A 24,920-nucleotide genomic window follows, 5' to 3' on the forward strand; every position below is an offset into this window, starting at 1 on the left:
CTGTCGGTTAGGGTTACAGGATAATTACAAAAGGCGGTAGGTGGGAGCTAAGTAGTTATATGACGGCGATGGAACGGCCGTAATGGAGTTTTACTAACACCTAGTTTAATGTACCAGATATCACGCCATTCTTGTATATTGAAATGATCGGTCTGCACAGTGGCAACATAAGATAGATTAGTTATGGAGCAGTACGCACTACACACTCATCCGCAAAAAGGCGGATGTTAGATGTAACGCTACATTACAATATAGATTCAGGAAACAATGGGTCCCAGTACGGCACCTTGAGGAACATTTGACAAGGCATATGAGAACGGGCAAAAGAGTGGGAGTTAGCAACGACGAACTGCAGGCGATTAGTTAAGAACTAGCAGACCCAATTGAGTACACATGGGTCTAAGTTAAAGGCACACCGAGGACAAACTGAAGACGACCTGCATCGGCAGGCTACTGCGTTCTAATCACAAAAAAATCGCCATTATCGAAGGCGGAGTTTTTATAAGCTAATAAAGATTATAAAACGAAGTATAGTTCTCCACTATCCGCTGACTTCGCAAAATGCGTGCGTCAACACCATTTAGTCGCGGATCCCGGAGTCTGAACTATACCGCCATATACTTCAACGTTGGCAACCCGTCCACTTCAGTGAAGACGTCACGACCCTGAATCGACTGGCGGGAAGATTTTTGAATCCAACTTTCTCTCCGATAAATTCGTCTTTTGTTGCCGAAACAACTCCAACATAGTCAGAAACAGTCATAGAATCGATTTCTACTGACAGATTATTGGGTGGAGTTGACACCAACGTCAAGAGAGCTCGAGTAGCAGGCGACGATCAGAACTTTATCGAAAGCTTTGACATAGTTTAGGAATAGAGTGTCTATGGGTATTATTAAAGGCGAGATTTGTGTGAATGTCGTGATGGAAATGAGCGAGCAGGGTTTCACGAGAATTACATCACACACACACACACACACACACACACACACACACACACACACACACACACACACACACACACACACACACACACACACACACACACACACACGCGCGCGCGCGCGCGCGCGCGCGCGCGCATTGTCTGTACCGGCTTCTGTCATATGCACACATTGTTTCCACAAACACACTACTCTCACACACGCACGCACTCGCTCTCGCACACCCACACCCAAACACATATATACACACATATACATTCACGCTCACTCTCGCACATGCAGTCAGTCATGCACATGACCCGAAAGACGCGGGTTCGATTCCGGCCGCTGCGGTCGAATTTCAATGGAGGCGAAATTCTAGAGGCCCGTGTACTGTGCGATGTCAGTGCACGTTAAAGAACCCCAGGTGGTCGAAATTTCCGGGGCTCTTCACTACGACGTCTCTCGTAGCCTGAGTGGCTTTGGGTCGTTAAACCCCATAAACCAAACGAAACCAACCACATGCACGCTCTTTCTCTTTTGCATACTCAAACACGTGGTCGCACCACTCATCACAGGCAGCTCGGCAAGGAGAAAGTGCGCACTAGAAAAGCCATAAAAGTGCATTAGGCTTGTGACCCAGAAACAAGCCTAGCGGCCGGGCGCTTGTCTCGGGGACGCCTCCGCACACGGCGTCCATTACGGCGCGTACTCTCGCCCAGTCTCCACGCGTTCTTCGCGCGTGCGCACGCTCACACATGCACGCACAACGCCGAGTCGCTCTTCGGCGTCGGAGCGGCAGCCGCCCGTTCGCGTAGGAACGGGGCGTTGAGTCATCGCAGAGGTGGAGAAGACACCGCAGCAGCAGCCGTGGTGGTGTGGAGAGGAGGATGTGGGCCTTCGGGAACGACCTACCCGCAGGCCTTCCGCTGCTGCTTCCTCCACTTCAATGGCCCTGTGCGCAAACACACGCCTCGGTGGTTACACTGAGCACGCGGCCACCGTGTGGTTACGGCGCTTCAGGTTGCGTCATGCGGGCAGTAAAAGTTGGCGATTAAAATGCCAACGGTGCACCGTGTCCGTTAGCGCAACGAAGTTTTTGGTGGGAGGTGACTCGCTCCTTTACCACGCTACCCTTTGCATGCCGATGTACGGCGAAATCCACGTTTCTTCAGTGTGCGTGTTCGTTTTTTTTTCTGTTTTTTTTTTTTCAAGTGCTAGCCGCGCCTGAGAATTTGCGCGCAGTCAATGGACGTTCTTTTTTTTTCTTCAGAGCTTTCTCTCTTCGACGACGCGATGGTCATTGCCTGACTTCGCCTTTCTTTTGTTTTCTTTACTATTTATTTAAAATTTTCAAGGAAAGCCCCTGCAGAAGGCGCGTACTGCTTTGCCAGGAGCTGCTGTCTCTCTCCGCTGGTGATCGAAGCTTGAGAATGAGGACGCTCTTGCGATTAACGCCCAACCTGGAAGTTATCCGGTTCCGAAGGGAAATTTGCGACCTGAAGAAGTTGCATATACATTGGTTACGTTGTTGTGTAATTCTAATCACTCTGTCATACTGAACTGACTTAATCTTGGGGTTTCTCTTCAGCTTTCATTCATTCATTCGTTTTAAATTCTCTCCAAAGCGCTTCGACCACCTACCCCTCTGCTTTTACGCGGGCCGTTTTCAACTGACAGATAGAAATTCTTTCCTTGTGTCTCGTTTATTTCTTTTTAAACCTTTGCATAACAGACTTTGACTCGCCCGAGGTAGCCTCCGTCGATAAACAAGCGAATGTATCGTAAATAAAGAAATGCAAGAAATGGAGCAGTCCCCCATACTACCGCCACATTGAGTCAGTTGAGGTGCCGCCTCTGGGACTTTGAAATCACCTAAGGTATCTCCTTAGGTATCGCCTTAGGAACCTTAGATATCGACCTCGATTTGCGGAAAGCCTTTTATTCCGGAAATCACGACAGCTTACTTAGGAAATAAAACCGGTACGGAATTAAAAGGTGTCAGCTCAGAACTTTCTGAGAGCCAACTGTCAGTGAGACGCCACTATAATTTTTTTTAGCAATGATAGGCCCCAAAATTACTTAATAAAAGCGGATGTCCCACATGGTCCAATACTGAGACCAGTCGTACTTCTCTCATACGTTATTAAGATCACTGAGCTCAAACACACACCTGCTGAAATCGCATTATTTGTTAATGACAGAAGCGTGCTCCTTACAGGCAGAGACATCCAAGAAATAAAAGAGAGGAAGATAATGCCTATCTGGGACAGCTATCCTAGTGGCTGGAAAAATAAAGTTGGGGATGCATATACAAGAAACTTAAGTATATAGTGTTCAGACACATCAATAAGTATGTAGTATATAATGGCGTCAAGGTTAAATTTTAAGGCCACTGCTTGGAGGAAGTGTGGATCCAAAAGTTTCTTGGCATACGGTTTAATGAACCTTGGTCGTGGACTTATCCATTTGACGCGCTCTTTCTTAACTTTGGATGTTTAAGCGAAGTTGCCTGTGTCGTATAAGTCTCAGGCTCAAAAGATCAATATATTGCACATTATTTTATCCAGAATTGCTATACGATGGTGTGTAACTATGATAGAGTATTAAATCTGCAAAATTGCGTATTTCGGACACAATAAATTTATAAGCACTCAGTAACAAATGTGCTTAAGCAACCATCTTTTTCCAAATTTATTATTATCACGGGTTGACAAGTACATCTGGACAAAGACCAGAGAGGAAACATATAGCTAAGCTGCTCGACCTGCATTAATTTGCTGTTATTTCAGCCTGCCGTTTAAGTCGTTGTGAAGAATTTTTAGCTCTCTTCAAAGAGGTTTCTGGAGCAATAGACAAACTACGTGCGCTAGAAAATACATCTATACATAGTTATCATGCAGTTCCAAATTGTGCACTGAATTCTGTTGCCTTTTTTTATTCCTTATCCCTCTACTCTTGCGTGTACTTTAAAATTAACTCAGTTCTGCTTGGTGTTATTGTTGGGTACAGCTCCAGTGCGCGAAGCGTAAAGTATTTTTATTCTTCTGCTAAGGTCGAGCTAAGTGTATTTATTTATTTAGTATCTCAGGGTCATTACGGCATTATAGAGGCACTATGAGTGTAACCACGTTCCTGTTCAAAACCAAGAAAATATACATCTGTCACTGCAGTGTGTTTATTTTTGTCCTACCGTAACTGCGTTCGTGTTTGAAACACAGGAAATATACTAGTGTTGGTGCAAGCTACAATTCGCGCAAGGGGGCCGAGGTGTCATCAGGCTTTACAGCCACTGTCCTTGCGCCACACGCAGAGATCCACCTGCGTTGTTTCCTTAGAATAACGGCTATTTTTCCATTTCAATCTCATTCATTCATTCATTCATTCATTCATTCATTCATTCATTCATTCATTCATTCATTCATTCATTCATTCATTCATTCATTCATTCATTCATTCATTCATTCATTCATTTCGTTTAATGGAAGAGCCTGAAGTAAAAGCTGTAGCTGCGGCTTTAAAAGTCCTCAGCCTCCATCGTAACGACTGCATATACAGGAACAGACGTCGATCTGTAGCTGTAAGGATGGGCACATTTATATAAGCAACTCGTGTGCACTATAGAAACTTGCGAGAACCAGCTGAGTCGGTAGCGAATTTGGAACGAAAATGATAAAACAAAAATAAATAAACACATTTGAATTGCAATAAGAGAGTGTGTGACAACAACTAATGTACTTCGGCTGGAGAACTCATACCAATCCGACACAGCGAGGAGCGATGAGCCTGCTACTTCTTGAAAATTCACCATCGTGTGTATTCAAGTTGTATACCTGAGGGGAGTAATGAAATGACATTACTGAACAAAAAAAGCTGTGTAGTATGTGAAAGAACACCGAAGCAGTCAGCGGCAGATATTAACATATACATACAGGGCTGAAACATGAAAGAGAACACTGTTCTAGCATTTATTCAGCGATTATTTTCCAAATATGAGCGGGAAGCTCACTTTTACTTTTTTTTTCTAAGCACTTTTTCTCCAGGCACCTGACCTCCTTTGTGTTTATATTTTAATCCAGAAGCGGAAAATAAATTTGCATCTAGAACTACAACTAAGCGTTGCCTTGTGATAAGAACAAAAAAAAAAAGTGTAGGCAGTGATTTCTTACAATGCCCGAAACTTCTCAGTTTTTCTTAACCAGCTTTTGTCTAGACACACGATTCCTTCAATGGCTCTTCAACTTCAACGCAAGAGTAAAAAAAAAAGAAAAAAAAACCGTTCCGTTTGAGTGGAGACAAAGCGTCCCCTCTTATATGGCTCGCACCTGTACGGACCCCATAGATCTCGCTCTGAAATGTTATCTTGGTCGTGTCATTCAGCTTGCTGTATACGCTGGCAGGATGAATTACTTTACGACGAGGTGGTTTTCCTACACTTGACGCGTGCATGCAGGTATCACACGCATACTGTCAAGGAAGCTGAGTTAAGCGAAAGGTGAACTTACTGGAGCAGTTGGCACTGCGTATAGAATAAACATTTTGTACGTCCGTGTATACATGGGCGAGGCATTCAGATTGAGAGAGGGCTGAAGACAGACGCTAAACAACGCGGGAAGTGGGCATCGAGCCCTTTGACATATCCCCGCCGAACACGCGCGCAATCCGCAGCCCACAGGACCGGCTCGGTACGTCCGACTCGCTAGTACGAAATCCAGACACCACGGCTTTACGACCTCTAATCACAGGTCATGCGTGCGAAGCAAGTGGCGTCGAGACGAAACGTCTGCAGGCCCGCCCTCATGCTTGTTCACTGCTTGCGACACTACAAGGAGAGACGATATATATATTTTTTACTTGTGACAGGAGCAATAAAAAAGAAAGGGAAACATCCTTCTCATCTTAATCCACTCGAAGAATGAGCTGTAATAACTCTTCAGTTTGCGCTCAGTGAAACGTGCAATGCCCTGTTGGCTCTACCTTAGGCATGAGGAGGAGCCATATTCTTTCTTCTTTCGCTTCCTTCTTTTTCTCTTCCCTAACCGCGGGGTTGTGTCCTCCGAGGAACGAGACATTATTGCGCCTTTTTATTCGGAAAGCAATTTTACGGTGCATACCGGCGCCCACGGTACGCGTGGTACGCCTTTTCTTTTTGTTTCGCTAGTGTTGCATGATGTAACATGACCGAAGGTGGAAAACGGCAGCTGCGCGAGAACCCTCTTGTGCTACTCGTGGGATAAAGGCACATCATGGTGGCTCACTGGTTACGGCGTTCGGCTACTGAGCCCGAGGATGCGGGACCAAATACCGCTTGCGGGGGCCGCGTTTCGGTGGAGGCGAAATGGGAATGACGCCCGTGGGTTGTCCAGTGTCAGTGCACGTTGACTATCTCTGACATTAATTGAAGCCCTCCACTACGGCGTCTCTCTCTTCCTCCTTTTGCTCCCATCTTCATCCCTTCCCTCACGACGCGATTGCGGTATCCATAGAGGAGGAGTGAGGCAGTTTTTGCGCTAACTGCTTTCCTCAAAACCAGTTCTCATCGCATAGAAAAAAATAAAGTTAAAACCGAGGATTTCGCTACGTTGTTTGCAGACAGGAGGGCAGGAGATGGCCGAGGAGTTTGTTAGGATAGCCCTCCATATATGCCTCCTTGTCTGCTCATATCACGTGACTGCGCACTCACTCACTCACTCACTCACTCACTCACTCACTCACTCACTCACTCACTCACTCACTCACTCACTCACTCACTCACTGACTGACTGACTCACTCACTCACTCACTCACTCACTCACTCACTCACTCACTCACTCACTCACTCACTCACTCACTCACTCACTCACTCACTCACTCACTCACTCACTCACTCACTCACTCACTCACACACACACACACACACACACACACACACACACACACACACACACACACACACACACACACACACACACACACACACACACATGAACTTTTCATGTGGTCATTACTAATGTGAGTGCGTTTATTTTGCCCAGTGGCGCTGAGCTTGATTACGTTCCTTCCAGGAATCCCGCAGGTTTATATGTATTGCGAGCTCTTTCAAGCAATGGAAGAATCAGCAAAAAAATCAGTCAGTCAGTCAGTCAGTCAGTCAGTCAGTCAGCCAGCCAGCCAGCCAGCCAGCCAGCCAGCCAGCCAGCCAGCCAGCCAGCCAGTCAGTCAGTCAGTCAGTCAGTCAGTCAGTCAGTCAGTCAGTCAGTCAGTCAGTCAGTCAGTCAGTCAGTCTCACGTCGTTACGGAGAAGATTTGGGTCAAAAAAGACTTGCTGCAGCTTGACAAGGTTGCTAGAAACCCTATTACTGAGTTCAAATTGCGATAGACTTCAGCTCTTGTGTTGCAAAAACTTTGGACAATAACATGTTCAATGAACAAACGAATTTTTAGCTGTACTCCAAACTAACTTCTTTGGCGTCCGCCATGTTTGTCATAACGAGTCCCTCTTTTCCCTTCCCTTGTCTGCTCATTACACAGTAGAAAGATGAGACCACTGCAGGGTTCAAAGGAAGCGACCGTCTGAGGATATAACGCGGGTGTCGAATGTGTCTGTTGTACGCACAAATTGAGGCATCACTGGAGCGACCTGGCGCGACAGTGCGAAGGGACCTAGGCTCGTACACCCGCCTGTAAACCGCGCCACCGAGCCGACACACCGAAACAAGCGAAAGACAGGGGGACAGAGCCCTAGCTCTTCAGCTTCTGAGCGAAAAGAATTTAAAAAAAAATAACAATGCGTTGTCTCGCCAGCTAGAAAATGCCTCTGGGCAGACGCACCCCGTGGCCAGAAGCCGATTATTCGCGCCGGCAGGGAAGAGCGCCGATTAAAATAAAAAAAAATACGATGGGAGAAAGAAACGCGAACGAGTATTTCCTTCTGCCCTTTCTTCAAAAACGCCGCCAGTCGGGAGGCAGGCATAAAGGCGATGGGTCGTGCCAAGGACAGAAACAAAAGCACTACCAAAAAGAAAAACCAGTTTCTACACCGAAGGAATGTACTGTGGTAGGGCTGAGAGCACTCCATGTCTGTGAACAGGTTGCAATCAAAGAGGTTTTCATCTCTCCAGTGGAGCAGATAAAGCTGCGGCCATATTGTTAGAGTTTTTCAGGACTTCAAGTTTCCAGCAATGACATCAAAACACTCTAAAGGTGAAGCGTACTTGTATGCTGGAAGATAATTACAAAGCTTCATGGGTACAGAGTAATCGGGTTCGAAATATTTAGTTGTACGCTTGACATTTCCTCGTTAAATTGCTGCCAACTTTTACACTGAGAGCAGCGTTAGGCAGCGCCGCTTTCCAGCAGCGGCGCAGCTGAAAGACAGCGCGAGAGGTCGCCGCCGTCGAACCGAGTTTAGCGCCCCCGCGGCGAGGAGCCGCCACAGGCGATGGCGCGTGTTTCCTCTCAGTCGTTGGCTCGGTGTCTGCGTGGTTCGCGTCAGTGCGCTGTTTGTGCCAGTGTTCGCCCCGCGGCGTGCGAATTGTGCCTTTGACACGCCCCAGGACCTTACACACAGACCACCCACGGCTCGTCCACGACAATGAGATACGCGTCCAGCTAACCGGTGAGTGACTCCGATGCCGACTACGGGACGTTTTGTTGCTGCGGCTTTCCTGAAAGCCTCCGAGAGTCAGCGGCTTCTTACGTTCGCGCTAGGCGACGACATCTGTTTGAAACCTACTGGGCCCCTGAAACCCGATGTCATGCAGCGAGTGATCCGGTGGTTGTCGTTGGCGCGGCGACAAGTGCCCTCAGAGTGAAGCCGGTATCACACCAACACACCTCTCCAGCCACTGCGCGGCTCATCGCTTTTCCCCTGGTTATTTTTGGGTCTCTAAGGCCACAGTGAGGATGGTACCGGCTCGCGTGCCCGCGAGCGCGGCATGTAGCCGCACCGGTATGTGTTTGTGTGTGCGTCTGTGGCGACATTTGTGGTCTTCATGGAGCAGTGGTGGAACCTAGTTGTCCGTGATCGCATCGTTTGGTAGGTCGGTTGCCGCTTGCCGGTAGCTAACGCTTCGAGCGCGTGCCGCGGTTGCTCCACTTTTTGCGACCCCGTCTGTCCGTTTGTCCGTCGAGACGAACTTACCGGCGAGCGCGCGCGAGCGATATCAAAAAAGATTCCGGTTTGCCCGTCGATGCGGTCGGCACGCGCACCGGCTGCCGGACTGGGTGCTGCCAACCTTGAAACGTGCCGTCGTAACCGGCAAGCTAAATCAGCCCGTCGAGAGAGACTGCCCATTAGAAATTCACTGGTGGACGCCGACACGGAGCTTGCTAGCGATCTTAGCGACGGGAGCAGAGACACGATTTTCTTCCTTTTTTGCTTTTATATCGTCTCACGACGACTGGTGCGCGCATTTTCGTGCTCAGCGTAACGAATTCACTAGTACTGGAAAGAGTTGGGCCAGCCGTTTCTTTCGAAAGAACCTTCCTGTGACTGCTTTCGCTTGATTGGTCGCACACGTTTTGTGCCAGAAGACAATTAGTGTGTTTTGCGCTGCATATTTTGTGTTAGTCTTTTGGCTAGTATATCAGACATTGGTTTGCAGGGGATCGCTGTTTGTGCCAAGAGCACGTCGTTTCTGCGACTGCCGCTAACACGCGGCTCGCCTTCGCTTGGCACGCGGTTAGAGCTCCTTGCGGTCGCTTATAAGTTATACTGCATTAGCGCTCGTTTCTTAGAAGCCTCGCGATCGGCGACTCAGGCGTGGAAACGTGCGCGCCGAGCCACGGATTTGTCATACAATATATATCGTGCGGCACAGCTGCGAACATGCATATATATACCGGGAGTTTCCACGTCGAACCTTCGGCGTCTTTGATCGCTCGGGGCTGGGAGCCAGCCAGAGCAGACTACGAGTAAAAAAACAGCTTCTCTCCAGTGGGTGTCGGAGTGGTGGTTTGGTAGCGTCTTGCCGGGAGCTCCTTCGTCGCTGCGGCCGTATCCGGCCCAATCGTTATCCGGACGTTGCTCCCGATGATTAGCGGGGCGGTTGTTGGCAGTTTCGGAAGCACCCCGGAATCGTCGGACGTCCGGCGCCATTGGTTTTTTCGCCCTGACGTCGACATCGTCTGGTCGTGCCTCGTCATATCGCCCTGGGTCTCAGCTCAGATTTCCCGCGTCTTGGCTATGGTCTTGTAAAACGTTTTGCAACTGTTAGCAGTTGATGTGTAATCGTTTGGAGGCTGCATAACCGTCCAACCGTGGCTGGTTGACGGCATTTATACGGGCGATCCTTTCTGAGCGATCGTAACGCCTCTTATGTCACTTTGGCGGTGCATTCGACCTGCGAGACTGGATGTTCATTCTCTTAAATATTGCTATCTTGAGTGGACGATAATTCCTAACAAAACTCGTGATAACAAAAACCGCGCCTCTAAAATTGAGTCCTGGGCTGCAAACTTTTCGGAGAAGGATAGAACACGTTGTTCGGTGGTTCTTGTCGGTCGCCGACGCCGCATGGGGCCTAGAACCCTGCCTACAACTTCAGTACTAAACCTTTGGCGCAGTTATTTCAGACATTTAGCGATGACGGGGCATCCCTGATACGTAGTTGATGATGATGATGATGTCTTCAGGCTTAAGGCACCCAATCACCCAATCACCCACGGCGGGTGATTGGCCAGGGTGCGCAGTTGATGATGATGGTGTCTTCAGGCTTAATTGGCAAATACCCACGGCGGGGGATTGGCCAGGGTGCATAGCGGATCTTGTTGTACTTCTCTTTCTTTGCTTCTTCGTCTTTTTCTGTCTCTCTCTTTCCGTCTGTGTTGCGTATAATCTGCCAGCAGCCCTATGACACTGATTATGTGGAGGAGCACAACAGAGCGATGATACGGTTCTGTTCAATACCGCGATAAGTGTGTGTTGACACACCAACCTGAAATAGTTCGAAGCTGTACCATAAGTTTCGCGGTGACCTGCTGAAATTGATCGTTCAACGTGGATACATCATCACGTGCCTCGAAAATGCCGCGCTAGGTACACTGTGCGCCTTACATGCATAGATCCGCTATGCTAAACGTCGCAAGTTACTGAAAGGTCCATACAAGGAGAACTATGTGCTTACATTGCAACTACGCAGAGCGTGCCACGTTTACGTAACGTTGAATGTGCATGCGCGGTGACGTGTTCGTACAACACCCCCTGAACTTGTTTTAGGGGCGTCGTTGGTACTCTACGTTACTATGAAGGAGTACTAGGCTGAACGAGCAGCAAAAAAAAAAAAAAAAGTGTGATATTTTTTCCCCAGCGCTAACACAAACATCCGTCGTTCAGTTATTACCACTACTGCTAATATCACCACCCGATCGTCACAAGACGCGCCTGATGAAGCTATCGTTGCAAAGAGAAAATGTTATATGTCGCGCTGTGCAGAAAATGAGGGAGGCGCATCTTTTCACACCGCATTTAATGTCTCTCGTGAGCAGTCGTCGAAGAGACGGCTGTTCCTTCGCAAACCCTGCACGCGTCGAGCCGTTGAAAGATGGTGTCTCGTGATGACAAGCGACGCGTCCGCACCTCCTCATTCGCGCGCTGTCTTCTTGCCATGCGGTGAGCCCCGCAGTTGCGCGTATATGCAGGCAGCCAACAGACGTGGCGAGCAGCTTCAGAAACGGAATTGTTGTGGTGCTTGCATGTGTGGCTGAAAAAAAGAAAAAACTCAACCCGCTCTGGTGGTCTAGTAGCAACATCACGTCGACAAACAACACTGTCTAGAGACCAGAGCATGAGCGTAGACGGCCACTTTTCGAGAGGACTCAGCCCCAATGCCACCTCGATACTGTGGTACGCCGCAACTGAAAGCTTCCGGGTACGCCTGCAGTCCAAAGACAGTGTTACCCAGGCAGGCCTGATCTATAAGCGGTCGACACATGCCCAGAAATTCATGACGAGCGTATTTTTTTCATGTATCTTAAGATTCCTGTAATAATTAATATATCCGCAGATCTTCCTTTGGCGGGCTTGTATTTTTTTGCTTTTAACGTTTTTGTTATAGTAAAAAAACAAAAACAAAAAAACTTCGGTTTCCTCTGGCAATCTTTACTCGATGCGGGCGCTGAACAAAGTTTGAAAGAAAGATTTTGCTGCGAATCGGAATGGACCATTGTTTCTGTAACAGTACCTACAATATTCAACAACTCTTTCACAATTGAAATTGGTGTCCAGGGATACCGGTGGCTCAGTGGTTACGGTGCTCGGCTGCTGAGCCGAATGCCGCTGGTTCTATCCCGGTCGCGGCGGTATAATTTTGATGGAGGCGAAATACTGGCGGCTGTGTAGTGTGCGTTGTCAGTGCACGTTACAAACACCAGGTAGTCGAAATGATCCGGAGTCTTCCACTGTGGCGTCCCTCACAGCATGAGTCGCTTTGGGAGGTCAAACCCCATAATACCATAAAGTTTGAGTCCTGAAATCTTTGACTTCTAGGGGCCGGGGGAGCAGCAACACCAACTGCACCTACCTCATTGTTATGGTAACAACACCTCGACGCGATCTGTCTACACGGTGTCGCCACCCCTTCCTCTGACCATAAGTCGTTTACGGACCCCATCTGTCCAGACGGCGGCAATGTAAATGAGTGATTACATAGCGTAGAGACCAGTTGTCTAAGTGACTGGCCAACCCTTTCCATACCACACGTGACTTACGGACCTTTTATAACACCACCTAGATACTGCTTAGATGGTGTTGCTGACCCCCCAGGTTACAAGTCGGTAACGGACCATCTGAATGGATGGCAATTCCGCGGAGTGACAAGTCCATTGGGAAGTATTTTTCTACACAATGCCCCCCCCCCCCTCCCCCCCCCCCCCCTCCCCCTAATATTCCCTAACATGTCGTTTTAGACCCTTTATAACTGGTGGCAGGAACACCGTCACTGTCCATATGGTAATGCCATCACCGATTCACTGTCTAGAACTCTAGGTGGTGTTGCTACCTGCCAACATCGTCGTTTATGTTCTCTGTCACGATGGTGGCAACATCACTTAGACGCCGCTGACCGCGGAGAAAGCCTGGCCATCACCGGTGGTATCGCTGTAAAACGGGACGGGCTAAACCGGCGCGCACTCGGCGACGACGCACGTGCACACTAGGAAACGCGGCGCACGGGGCGAGGATTCACCGTCCAGCCCCGTCGCCGAAAGCGTAGCAAAACGCTCCGGAAACGCGGAAAGGATTCGAGGCGGCGCGTCCTGGTACACGAAGGGGGAGGGGGAGACATCCCTTTCTCTTCTCCCACTTGGGGGGGGGGGGGGGGGGGGGGAAGTTTGAGAAAATGGACCGCATTCCGCCGGGCGTACGTAAGAAACCGCGTCCGGTTCGGCCGTTTCTGCCGCGCCGTCATGTCTGCTGTCTTCTGCCGCTTTTGTTTCCTTGGGCGTTCCTTCTTTCTCTGTTGCTTGCAGGTTGTTACCGTACTGACGCGAATACAAGCCCATCTCGTCCTTGATGTTATAACGGTAACTTTGTTGTAGACTTCTTTCAGCGCTTTGTGTGGTCATTTTTTTTTGCACAGTTACTGATATCGGGCTCTCGTGACAGTTCTTATCCTTTGGAAGTCCTTTTCCAGCAATATGAGCCGTTAACAATTACTGCATATGTTTTCTGAAAAAAATCTCTAATTTCCTGGTTATGGGCTTAGTATTTTGTTCATAAATTCTGTATAGAGTGAGGTTTTTTCAATCTTGGAGGAGTCAGGTCGCCGATCTCCCTTGCCGTCGACGCCCGATATACAGTCTGTACCACTGCTACGAGTGTGCGCGTGGTCAATATTTCTTTTTAATGCGAGAGCATTCAAAGGACCACGACGGCGAATACTGTCGGCGTCGGAAGCTGTGTGAAACCTCCACCAGGTGGCAGGAGGCGTTTAGGGGCAGCTCCCGCTCTCCACCTGCCATAACAACAACTAGAAGGAAACATCGGCTCTAATTAAACAGCGGTAGTGGTACAGTTCGTGCACCAGGCTGCAGAACGATAGCGCAAAGGTTGTGAAGAATGATCTCGCATATATCCCCCTTCAATCCATTGTATAGCCCGTCATTTATTTTTAACGACCGTCCTTCTGCTTGGAAGAAGAAAAAACAAAATTCTCAGCTCGAAGTTCCTTTTTATATGGAGTGTGCGAGTAATTTTTTGAATCTGAACCGTATACATACAGGGTGTTTCACCTAAGACTTCCTGCAATATTTAAAAATAAGCTATTTGAATTAGATGCGCGCTTTTTCTGGCATAGCATTGTCAGTGGTGTAGTACATCATAATGCAGCTAAGACGTGCTAACTAGCAGGCTTGTTAACCAATATTTAATAGTTAACTTTTAAACTATTACCGTTGGGCTCCTTAATTATTGAGAGACATGCAGCCCACCGTAAGTGATGTCCATATCCGTTTTTAGAATTTCGAGAACGCGATTATCCTCGGCGCTGTGGCCCAACAAAATTTGGCTATTTCGACGAGTTACGTGCACTGGAGAGGTTGCTTTGCCTGCAAGCTTCTCAAACCGCATGTATTTTGGCGCGATGATAGGCGAAATTTGTTGGGCCACAGCGCCGAGGATAATCGCGTTCTCGAAATTCTAAAAACGAATATGGACATTACTTACGGTGGGCTGCATGTCTCTTAATAATTAAGGAGCCCAACGGTAATAGTTTAAAAGTAAACTATTAAATATTGGTTAACAAGCCTGCTAGTTAGCACGTCTTAGCTGCATTATGATGTACTTCACCACTGACAATGCTATGCCAGAAAAAGCGCGCATCTAATTCAAATAGCTTATTTTTAAAAATTGCAGAAAGTCTTAGGTGAAACACCCTGTATAGCCTTGCTTTGCTGTAGAATTGAATACGAATAGCACGGGTCCGTTCAAATACGAATCCCAATCAAATCCCCCCGCCCGTCGAAAAACCGAATCGAATACAAAATTAACAGTGAAAGAGCCGAATCGAGTACGAATCAAATATTTGTGTGACTATTTGCTACTTGTGCGGACATCCGTACAAAACGAATATTCGTGCGAAACAGCGGAGCGCTAGCGGCGGCGCTAAAATTCATATAATTAATGCTGTAGCTGACGAAATACGCAGCACTGTTAGGGGACGCCCCGCAAGAAGTCGGTATATGTACTGTCACCATCATTCCATCGTGGAATGCTCATAGGCAAAGCACCTTTTGATACTGAAGAAGACAGCGAACAAACCAGCGCGAAATTTCAGTTAATGAAATAGTTTGAGCCATGGCCTCCGATACCGGGCATGGAGGCATGGTTTGCTAAACGTGGCTGAACCTTGTCGAGTCGCCCAATATTGAAGGCCATATATGTGTGAGAACTGTGAATGCCGCCTCACGAATGCACCACGTCGCGGCGCTGTACCCTCCTTTCCACAGAGGCCGATCGCGGCAGCGTGCTCTGCGGCGTAGGAGTGCATAGGCCCTTCCTCTGGGTGAAGGCGAGGTCAGGGTGTTTTTCTCGAAAAAAGCCAAAGCGGAGCGGGGTTCGTGAATTCGAGCTAATACGGTATGACGTTTCCTTGGGTGGGCCAACACCCTCACTCGGCAGCGCTTGCGGCGTAACGAGCGCTATCTGTATCGCGATCGGCCGAGTGGTCCTCGCGGCCTTAGTGCGTCCGTTATCTAAGTATACCTGCCATCGGCCGATGTCGGAAGCGATTGCGCGAATGGAGAAGAGGGAGAGGGTTGCTTGCTATGGATTCTGACGTTTTTTTTATATATTTTTTTCTCCGCCTTTCTCTGAAGTGTTGGCCCTTGTTCGCTTGGGAATCAAGGACCCAGATTTATACTACGCGGTGTGTGTATACAGTACGTATTGTAGAAGGAAGGAGAGTCGGGCCTTCGTCTCCGGATAGATTAGTCTTCGAAGCGGCCAGGACGAAATATAATTCGCTTTATGTACGTATTTGCGTAATGTCCGCGTGGTTCAGGAAGACGCTTTTCACTTCCTGCAGACGAAAATCAAACAAACACGGAATCTGGATATCGTCCCTCCCTTCGTGTATTTTGCCGGTGCGTATGTAAGTGAAAGGTTCAGCGGGACATGCATTTATGTATGTAAGCTTTTACAAGCTTATAGTGGGGCCCAATGACTCCAAAGTCTTCTAAATACACATCAAACCAAAACAAAAAAAAAATGACACCCCCGATGTTAGAAAGCAGCGATAGCACTTGGTTTTGGTTTAGGTTTGGTTTAGAGGGGTTTAACTTCCCAAAGAGACTGTGAAGGCCGCCGCAGTGAAGAGCTCCGGAAATTTCGGCCACCTGGGGTTCTGTAACGTGCACTGACTGCACTGACATCGCACAGTTACACGGGCCTCTAGCATTTGACCTCTATCGAAATGCGACCTCCGTGGCCGGGATCGAACTTCGTCTTCCGGGTCAGCAGCCGAGTGGCATAAACACTGAGCCACCGCGGCGGCGCGATAGCATTTGGATTTTGCGCTCGCTGATTACTTTCATGCTTTTACTGTAATGAAGGATTTTACTCCAAGCCGAGGCTTCACACACGTGACAGAATTTTTCTGGAGGGGGGGGGGGGGGGGGGGGAATGGGCGGAAGTGGGTGGGTTGTTGGCGGGTGCGGCTTCTGGAGGGTTAGGGGGACGGGGTGTGGGCGGAGCTTCTGGAGGCGTCACTCGCCGAAGCTTCACACAGAAAATTTTTTGCCTGCACACAGGTAAGCGTTGCTGTTACTGCCGCCACAGTAAAACATATGACCAAGAGCGTCTGCGAGAATCCATCATAAAACGGGCAGGTGAACGAACAGCCGCACTTTTGATGCGGTAGCACTAGAGTAGTCGTCGCACCAAAACCGGGCCGATGTAGGGGAAGATTCGCCCGTAGGTCAAGAGGTCACGTGACTTTGTGACGCCATCACAACGCTTCTTGATTGACCGAGAGAGGTCACGTGATCTTGCGTAAGTTAATGGCTGGTCGAGACAGATCACGTTACCTTGTGACGTCATCACAGCTTGTCCACCGGGTTGTGAGCAACCTAGTTCATTGACAGTTACCTAAATAGAAGATCGAAATGTGAAATCTGGAGAATATGTAATGGACAGCTGCAACTGCAGCTAGCAGTCCGTATATGCCGATTGATGGACCGGAGATTGCAAAGAAACTGATGCAAACGTGCACAGAGGTTGCAATAGACGTTGTGACAAATGCGCATTCCACTCTGAAGGTGACTTAAAGGGGCCCAGAAACACTATCTTAGTTAACTGTTTTGCCTGTTGATTGCATACAGTGAGTTATAATGGTGCTATTGGCGTCGGTAACACCGCGTATATTCCGTTTTTTATTATTTCAATGTCCTCCCAAAAACAACTTCATGGCTCTGATGGTGTCTCCACACAGTGGCGGGTTTTTAGCAACGGATATGACATCACCTGGCGCGAGCTTGATGATCAAACAAACAGTAAATATACTGCAGATTGTGTGAATAAATAGAGACACATTTTGTCACCTGTCTGCGTTTTATATTAGATCAACAAAAACAACTTGTTTGTCTTAGATAAAAGCCCTGCAAAGCAAGTAAAATAAAAATACACCACCAGGGGCGCTCTGGCATGGAAACGACGCTGCCAGTCTCAGCAAGAACGAGTTACAGAGAGCAGGCAACCATGGAGTACAAACTTCCGCGACGTGCTCTGGCTGGCTGTTTTGATTGGTTGCGCCAGGTGCCGTCATTGGGAGAGCGAAATAGGAGTGGGAAGCCCCGCCAAAATCGAGTTGAGGGCAGCGTTTTGTTTGCTTGTATTTTGAAATTTCTTCTCTGAATAACTTCCGTTCGTGTGCATCGATTCCTGTAATTCTTTTTAAGTCAGCATCTGTGTGGCATAAAGAACCCACCTGAAGTATAGCCGGTAACCCCCCAAGCAGTGTTTCGCAGCCCCTTTAAGCGTCCGCACAGTTTCTGTACTTTACCCGACTATGAGCACCCCTCTTGGATATCAGACGTCCTCCAGCATTCTGCAGCGTTCAACCGATCGCCGACTAATACGATATGTTTGCGATTCTGTGTTCTGCCATGGTGTTCTCGGATTTTCGTATGCACCTCAGTCCTCGCCGCCCAACAATGAACGCTGGTTCGTGTGGTTTGTTAACAGAAATTGCTCGCACGTGCAGGGTGCCCGCTTTGACGATAGCCTTGAGAAGCTTCATCTTGGTTTTGAAGTGTATCAACGCAATGTTGCATCAACTCAAGCTGTGAGAATCGGATATGCTGTGTTCATTGAGACTGACTGTACACTAACTGAGCAAGCCCGAGTGTGCATCGAACTGTTTACAGGGTTCCTAAGAAGTAAGAAAACACTGCTTTCGTACGGATTGTCCCTTGCATTGTTTTACATCGATCGCGACTGTGCTTCGCAAGGAGATCGAACGGGTCCCATATCGTGCGCTGTTTGCGACACTTTTCAGAGAACACCGGTGACTGCTCGCGACGTTTCGCGATCGTTCTATAGATCGCAGGCGTTCGTGCGATGGTTTCGTGTGAAAGGCTGTACACCGGTCGATCCGTATACGTTGTGTGTCGTGGCTCCCTCACTGCGTGTGAGGCCGTCAGCACGCTTCGCAGTCGCTTAAACTGCATGCTGGCTGTTTTGTCGTTTATTTGCTAGACTTCGAACGCTTGCTCATTAATTCAAATTAATGACTGCCCGTTCTGCGCTTGCCTTCCTGACTCGACGAGTTTTTTTGTCTGATGGCCTAGATTTGCTAAACATCGTCCTCTGTTCTCTGCTACCAACGGTGTGCCCAGGCTGCAGCGAGCGAAGTGATACAACACGCACACACTGCGCACTGACGGAAAGCGGTACAGGCCTGCAGTCTCTTGGGCAGCGTCTAGAAAAAAAAAGAAAACAAGGAAGCAAAGCGAACCGTACAATTATGCAACCTGTAATGGTTGCATAATCGTGAGGGTGGTGATCTCGTTATTAACCGATCAACCTGTTATTGTTTCTCCTCCTTCTCTGCCATTTTTATTTGGCTCTTCGCACGTCACTATAAGCATATAATTGACCTTATTTACTTTTGATAAACTAATTGGTTTCGAACTTAACAAAGTCACGGTGAGCTTTGGGTGGTGGGTAATCTTCACTGATCATCGCCCGATGGTCGGCGCAGGGATTACTGCGCCTGCGCGTTTTTGCCGTCTGGTCAGTTTCTGAAATATGTCTGAGCAACGTTCACGACATTTCCAGGGGTGTGCATCTGAATGAGTACGGAGCAGGGGCGATGTTGTGTTGAGGCCTCGAATCAAAAAAGTATTTTCGAAGACTAAATATTCGCGGAGTATTTTCGAAGTTTGTGAGAGCAGGGAATTTCATTTTCCTTTGTGAAAGAGCAAACTATTACTGTACTGGAAAGGAAAATTTCACGTAAGTAAGGAAACGGAAGTGAAATGAGACCTCACTGTGCACTGCATAGGTACCACATTTTGCACTTTTTCCGCGTTTTCGAGCTGAGAAAAATGGTTTTCCTCTTTGCTGTATTTGGAATGTATTCCTACCTTACGCGCGTTTTGTATCTTCCTTCTTATTATTTCACTTGCACCGATCCAGCTGAGCTATATTTAGAACGACATGGGAACAATTCCACACTCTAAACATGAATGTGCCTATATGACAGGAAAAAGGGAGTAGCTGTCCTCTAGAGCAACCCCGTTTATAAAAGGGTGAGGACAGCTTATTCCCTTTTTACTTCTTTCTGTTCAGCATGAAGGCAGACGTATCCAGTAATCATTAATGTGTACCTCCCGCCCTCTTATCTCTCAAGTGCAGCTTTCTCGGACATCACTTTTAATTGTGAGGCAACTGTGGAATATTGCAAGATACTGTTACGAACATATTGATAGTAACAGACTAATCTTTGGATGCGTAGCATAAGCTCTCTACGACAATAGACAATAAGTGTTGACAATAAATAAATTTGACTATAAATAGCAGAAAGCTAGAAGCATACAGAGGAGGGATAAGCGAATATATTGATTGTCATGTTTCACTCTTACGATAGGCGTAAACATATCGTGAATTCGTAAACAACTTCCCGTTTAAGAAATTCACTTTTCCACAATTTCTGGGCATGTTTCCCCTCCATGGGTTGGGATGAAACAGCACAAGCTAGCCTAGCCCCCCGTTCTCGTGTGCGCCTCTCTCTACGGTTGCTCACCGTTTTCTCAGTCGCCAGCGGGATTCGCCTTGCTGCAAGAGTGTAATCTACGAGAGCCTGCGCCGTAGCTGCTTGGGAGGGGATGCGAGGGCCAGTTCAGTTTTCTTTTTTTCTTTTTTCACCTTCGCAACATTCGTATGCGCGCGTATGTGTTTGTGTGAGAGTTCAAAGCGTAAATCAGCGGGGAAAAAAAGCAGCCAAGAGTAGCTGCCCTCCTCTTACTTCAAAATTTTTCATCTCCGCGCGACACGCGCACAAAAGCGGGGCTCGGTGCGGGAAGAGCGTCTTCGCCGTCGCGTAGGCTGCCTGCGTCCCTTCGTGAATGCACCGGGGGGGAGTCTGACGGTGGGAGCCAGCTCTCGCTTTTGACACTCTCCGTGCTGCGACGATTCGTGCCCTGTGCGTGCGTGTACGCGTGCTTGACAGTTGGCAGATGACGGTGCGCGAGTTGCGCTATAGAGAACTGTCCTTTTTTAGGGACACGGGTTCCGAGAACGTTTTCTCTTTATTTTTGGACACGTAACGCGAAAGAAATGAAGAAAGAGAGACACACACAAAAGAAAAAAAAATATGCGAAAGTGCGTGCTCTCTATCCCACCTTGCTTTCATTTCATCTGCATGTGTAATTGCGGATGTAGTATGAGTGGAGATAGAAAGTTATGTTCGAGTTTCTAAAGACCCTCTTTATCCAGGGCGCCGCCATCTTGCCAGCCGCGCACTCCTCAGAGAAGAGCCGGAGAAACCACGGCAAGGAACCTGTGCATGCGGCACTGAAAAGATAATTCCTTATGGTCTCTTTCCTCACGGTGTGTGCGCAAGTGTGCGCCGGTTTCTCTGATTTCTGTCCGCTCTGTGCAAATGTCTGTACTACCAGGTACAGCGAAGCAGTTGACACAGAATGTCCTCAGCAAGATTGGTATGCTGGGTGAATTCGCTCCTAGTGCAGTACCTACCAGCTCCTGATGAAGTTTACGAACACAGGGATGGGAGGCAAGACGAAGTTAAGCGAATGGGAGAAGGTGCAGAAGTAGGGAACGAAGAGAAGAGTAAACTTGTAGAGGAGAGAGAGAAAAGCTGAATGATGAGAAGGCTGATAGATGGGATCGGAACACAGTTCAGCCGTAAGCTAAACGTCTAGGAGCAAACTTTTTTTTTGTGCCTTTAGGTCTCTTTGTGGAGGAAGTGAAGATCCGGAGTGTCTGATCACGCTCAGGCCAGCTCTGTGACCTGTCTGGATTGCGCTGGGGAGTACGCTTTTAACGAAATTGGCTCTGGAATTGGGGCATAAGTTTATTGCCCTTTTGCGGCGTGATCGTGGGTGTAAGAGGAGGTAGAACAGTTGACGTTATTCGGTCCATGACGCAGAGTTAAAAAAAAAAAAAAAGTGTTCACAGCAGACGTCTACTGATATCCTACACCATTTAAGTCGTTCTTTTTTCTTTTTCATTGTAGCCGAAAGCGGCAGACTTTGCCCAAAAGAATCCCAAATGAGATCTGAGGGTACTGGCGCGAGTTTTGTGGGTCTTTTATTTACTCAACGTCACTCTTGAGTAGCCTCACTACATTGTCTGTTCAACATGAATGTCGTTTCGAGCCCCTGAACTGCGTGCTCCTTTCAGGTTCAACTCTCGTGTCCTCTAGAGAAATAATCGCGAAAAAAAGAACTACTCGTCGTAAGCTAACTGAACTATTGGCTTGCGGCGCGGACCGCAATGCGTTCTGTGCTTGCTTCTGAAGTGCAACGCGTCTGCAGTAAGTTACATGGAATCATGTGCAGTCATGTGCGATCATGTGTGGGGAAGCATTCTGCTTTGCAGTGAATATGTAGTAGAAGCTTGCGCGAAAGACCCTGTGGCATCAGAACCAGGCCGTCAGGGTGGCATCACCTTCTCCAGTTGGTCCGAAATGCTCGATTGGCCGTTGTATTATTCTCCCGCATCCAGCGAGTCGGCGCCGAAAAATAACGCTGTGTCGCTTTAAAACCGACACGGAACTGTTTTTTTTTTTCTGCAGTCGTGGCTCTTTTCGACTGGTTCGAATTGAAAGCCGCCGGACTTCTCCTTTTTTTCTTTTTCGATCCTGGTTTCAGTCAGTTTCAGTCTTGAGGTCACTCTGACGCAACCATGAAGGAAGTTCATGGAGAAATTTCTCGGTTTAGTTCGAATTCCTTCTCGGCGTAACGTCATCTTCTGGGGAGTGTGCTAATTGCCCTAACAAAAATTTCACTAGGCTGTCCAATGCCTGTCTTTGTAGGTGCTACAGACTGTCTTCGTCAGTCTGAAGAATTACTTGTGAGAGTGGGTAACACGACCGCGCAGGGATTGTCGAATGCGGTTACTTCCGGTTCATCCGGATGACGTGCATGGGACGTACGATGAGAGACTTCGGAGTCCTTTAATCTGCAGGAAGTCCTTTGCCTGAAAAGGGTACAGACACGAAGCTTTGGATGTCCGCTTCTTTTTTTTGTCTCGTTACTAGGCATAGTTTCTAGGCCTTCGGGCGTAGTAACTATGCAATTGAGCTTGAAACACTAATGTTCTGCGTTAATAATTAATCGCAACCTATTTTGTACCGGAAGTTTCGGTCTCTGTCGGCGCCAGCGCTTAAATGCACCTTGAGGTCATAGAGGATCGGCCACCCTAGACTACCACATTCCTGATGACGTCGACGTTGCCTGCAAGCACTGGTTGTTCCTGCGAATAACCATTCGGCTAGGTGACGTCACAATAATTGGGGCAAGTCCACCTTGACTTCACACGATACGAGTGGATATGCAGAGCGGCTCACCGGACAACGTTCATAAATCAAATTAAATTATGTTCCACGCAACGCCTGTGGCTGAAACTTGCTACAAGGCATCTCCTGATGGCCAAGTGAAACAAATCATATCGTTAGGCTACGTTCGAAGTTTGTTGTGTGTATCTCTTCAAAAAGAAAAAAAAAAATTCAAAGGGCACTTACTACCACTTACGTGCTTTGAATGCAAAAGCATTGTCTCATCGTGAGCTCTGTTGAGAGGTTCACTGAAGATTCATTCCTTTCTAATGACGCACCTACTCAATAGAATACAGTCGTGAGGAAACTCATACACTAAGTTTATTTATTTATTTATTTAAATACCCTAAGGGCCCGGCTGGGCATTACATAGGGGGGGACAGCAAATAACACAACTACTCAAACTTCACTTCATGCGTAATACAGATAGAGAACAAAAGAACTAGGTGTTAATGATCAAATTCGGTAGTTTTTTTTTTTTTTAACATCGTGGGCATGGTGCACTGGGCAATAAACAAAAATAATATGTACACGCATACGGCCAAGCAGGGGTACAAGGCGACAAGTTCAAACAGACGACAATGCTGCGCCTGATTCAAGAAATGTTAGTAGCGCTGAACGGAAAGATGATGGTTCAGTGATAGCTACAATGCTAGCAGGTAAACCATTCCACTCCCTTATAGCCAAGACTAACGGGGAATTCTGATATTTCTTTGTGCGGGCGAAAATTGTTTGAATTTTATGCGCATGGTCGGTTCGAGATGATATGTGATGTGCTGCTGTGATGTGCCTCCGTGCAAAAGATGAATGGTTGTAGTAGAGGGAGTGGAACAACGATAGGCGAAAGAATTTGCGTCGTATGTTGAGGCCCAGAAGATTTAGAGACTGTTTTATTGCGGTAACGCTCTGAAATGGAGAGTACGACCGTAAAATAAAGCGTGCTGCCTTATTTTGCACTGATTCTATAGAGCTAGATAAGTTTTCTTGGTGGGGATGCCATACTACCGGACAATATTCCAATGATGCCCGAGCTAGAGATGTGTAGGCCAGCAATTTGGTGTCAGGGTTCACCTTTATTCGCGAAGCAGCAGCGCGGTGTTGTGGCCTATGGGTCGCATGGTCGCCTCGCATTCTGGAGGTCTTTGGTCCAATTTCCCGCGATGTTGTTTTTCTTCCCTGTGGACGTCACTATCTTACATTCTACTGCTGACGTCATGCGAGACGATGGTGACGTCACTGGGGGGTTTTCGGACCGCTGCTGCTGGTCAATGCTGCCGAGAGAGACCCTTGTGCCAGCTAGGCGTATGCAGTACGGGAGCATGTAGCGACCAGAGGCAAGTGCGGGGCACCCACCGCTCGGGCCCATCACGGCGAGCAGTGTGGATAGGCCGCGCGGCCAGTCTGCCTCGGCTAATGCGTTCCCGCGGCCAGGCCACTCACGCCGTCGCTCGCGTGCCAGCGACGCAAAGAGGACGAGGCAGCTTTCGCCTCTCCCTTTTTTCATTTTTCATCTCTTCCTCTCGCCGTAAGCGGAGCGGGACGCCGCTGCTCGCGTAAGCGCCCACGTAACACGTGGAGCACCGCGCCGCAACACTGGCACCGAGGGGGCCGTACGGTCCGCCGGGTGCCGCATTTCACCTTAAAAGAAGTGGGCTATCGAAATGCGGGAAGAAGCACAGTTCGTAGTGATATTTGTAAACAATGGGGCGGGATTTCGCGAAAGTGGGGCCAAAGACGAGTTTGAGTCCAGTAGTTGAGGGGAAAACCCTTAGGGAGGATTAAAATTTTATGGAGGGAAATAATTAATATAGTTAGCGTCAGCTTAAGCACAACTCTATGGCTAGAAAGTAAAGCTGTGCAGTTCGCTTTTTGCTTCTTTGCAGTTGAAGAACTAAGATTTTTCAAAAGCTGCGAAGGTTTCAGAAACGTCCAGCTGTGAAGATTTGAGGAAACCGTATAGCTTTCATTTGCGTCCCTATGGGTGCGTTTGGTTAATACTAAT

The 24,920-nt window shown here is 48.0% G+C and overlaps 1 protein-coding gene across 2 annotated transcripts in view; it reads left to right on the top strand.

Moving 5' to 3' along the window:
• Positions 1-8,340: 8,340 nt before the first annotated feature.
• LOC149365404 (uncharacterized) overlaps positions 8,341-24,920 on the top strand; it is a 220,182-nt gene continuing 203,602 nt past the window's right edge. For both annotated transcript variants that reach the window (XM_089542260.1, XM_089542282.1), the window contains exon 1: positions 8,341-8,520. The gene's annotated coding sequence lies outside the window, so the exon portion shown is untranslated. The remainder of the gene's footprint in view (positions 8,521-24,920) is intronic.

This window comes from Amblyomma mixtum, chromosome 1 (genome assembly GCF_055824585.1).
Source record: "Amblyomma mixtum isolate Tamu chromosome 1, ASM5582458v1, whole genome shotgun sequence".
NCBI lineage: Eukaryota > Metazoa > Arthropoda > Arachnida > Ixodida > Ixodidae > Amblyomma > Amblyomma mixtum.